The sequence below is a fragment of the Myzus persicae genome, unplaced genomic scaffold (genome assembly GCF_001856785.1).
Source record: "Myzus persicae strain clone G006 unplaced genomic scaffold, MPER_G0061.0, whole genome shotgun sequence".
NCBI lineage: Eukaryota > Metazoa > Arthropoda > Insecta > Hemiptera > Aphididae > Myzus > Myzus persicae.
This window is the reverse complement of record NW_019104460.1, coordinates 55073-56783: the sequence shown is the minus strand read 5'-3', so window position 1 is coordinate 56783 and position 1711 is coordinate 55073. Positions and strand designations below refer to the sequence as shown.

At 30.2% G+C, this 1711-nt stretch overlaps 1 long non-coding RNA gene across 1 annotated transcript; it reads right to left on the bottom strand.

Moving 5' to 3' along the window:
• Window positions 1-6: 6 nt before the first annotated feature.
• Window positions 7-1102, bottom strand: LOC111042331. Its single transcript, XR_002605426.1, has 3 exons — window positions 817-1102; window positions 274-751; window positions 7-195 (listed from the first exon to the last, which is right to left on the bottom strand). It is a non-coding gene; the product is annotated as an uncharacterized LOC111042331 (long non-coding RNA).
• Window positions 1103-1711: the final 609 nt, after the last annotated feature.

The window sequence follows — 1711 nt, the reverse complement described above, 5'->3', positions numbered from 1 at the left end:
ACGCCATAATCACAGAAAATCGAAATACCGAATGCTCTGATGAGGAATGTTTAGTTGATTGTTTGTCAGCAGTTACTATTAATGAGGCTGAAATTAATAGTAATAATAACATGGATGAATGCAGACAAATGTATTTCAATGAAGAAATTGCTACAATAGAGTCACATTTTGGATCAACTGAAACTTTTGATATACCTGAGGAAAATATAAATTTACTACATCAGTTTGAATCATATGTAAATAAATTTAGCTAATATAGTTTATAACACTTACCTATGTGTCCAAATGTACAATTGACCAAACAACCAGTAATGTTAAACTTAATTATTTTAGGTGAATCCAGTTAATGAGTTAACTGAATTAGAAAAAGACTGCATTGAATATGTAACAGGGTATGTTGCAAGTCGTTATGCTACCGAATATCCATGGCTATGCAATAAAGAAGTTTGTGGCTCTTCATGGATACAACATATTTCAAGAGGAAATTTAACAACTCCATCGCCAATCTTGTTAAAATGTTCAATGATCTTAGAACATCTCTTCAATAATTTTCATGGCAAAGATTGCATAAATAAAGAGCCAAAAGTTATGACAAAGGTCAACAATTTATTGATGAATGAACTACAAAAAGAAAATTTGAATCTACCAGTAAAAGTAGTCGAATGTTTAGTGAGAACACGTACTTTCATTAGATTGAATTATTTAAATAAAATTATTCTTTCAGCAACTGCAACTCAAAAAAACGAAAATTCTAGAAAAGTAAAAAAGTTTCAATAAAATAAAATTTTTAAAATACCTATAATGTAAAATACTTACTTATTTCTTTGTTGTCTTTTCTAATATAATTAAATATTGTTCGATTATTAATTAATATAGGTACATAACTACATAGGTAAGTAATATTGTTCGTAAGTATTAGTGCTTAAATCATTGATAGATGAATAATGGTATTGATCTACTCAATTAGTACTCATTTTTAATTTATATTATTAAGCTAAAATTCCACAATGAATTTTAATATTAGAAAATAGAAAAAAATTAAAGAGGTAAAGTATAAACTACTAAACTATTTAGTATTTTGATAATTCGAAATTGAATACAACAGTTATCACTTATCACAATAACCTAGACAACCAATGAGAAATGGCGAAAGTCCAGCGCCATGTTTCATTTAGCAATCGGTCGGCGGAAGAGGGGAGTATGCGTATCATAAAATGTGCATCATACCTAGTTTATTATATCATGCTTATCTCTAATCTTCATGGTCACGCGACATCTAGTGATTACAAAAATCTTTATTTTGATGTATATTGATTCAAAAGACCGATCTACTTTTAAGAATCGCCTACGCTATTCATAACATCGCTAGCTATCATAAAAACGATTCATTTTAGTGAGTCGAATCAAATGATTTGATTCATTTTTCCCATCCTAGTTTGTAGGTAATGGTGGTACATACACTTTATCTTTTATGTAGCCCCATAAAAAAAAATCACACACTGTGTGGTCACGGGAACGTGGTGGCCAGGGATGAATCTCCAAATCGTTGTTTCCCTTACGCCCAATCTACCGCTGAGGGAGTTCACCGTTCAAATACCGGCATACCAAATTTATCAGCTAGATAACTTAAAATAAACTTATTAGTTATCTAATATTTTCATTAATACGTTGGTCATTAACCTGCTATTAACTGTTGCCGAACTATATCAGT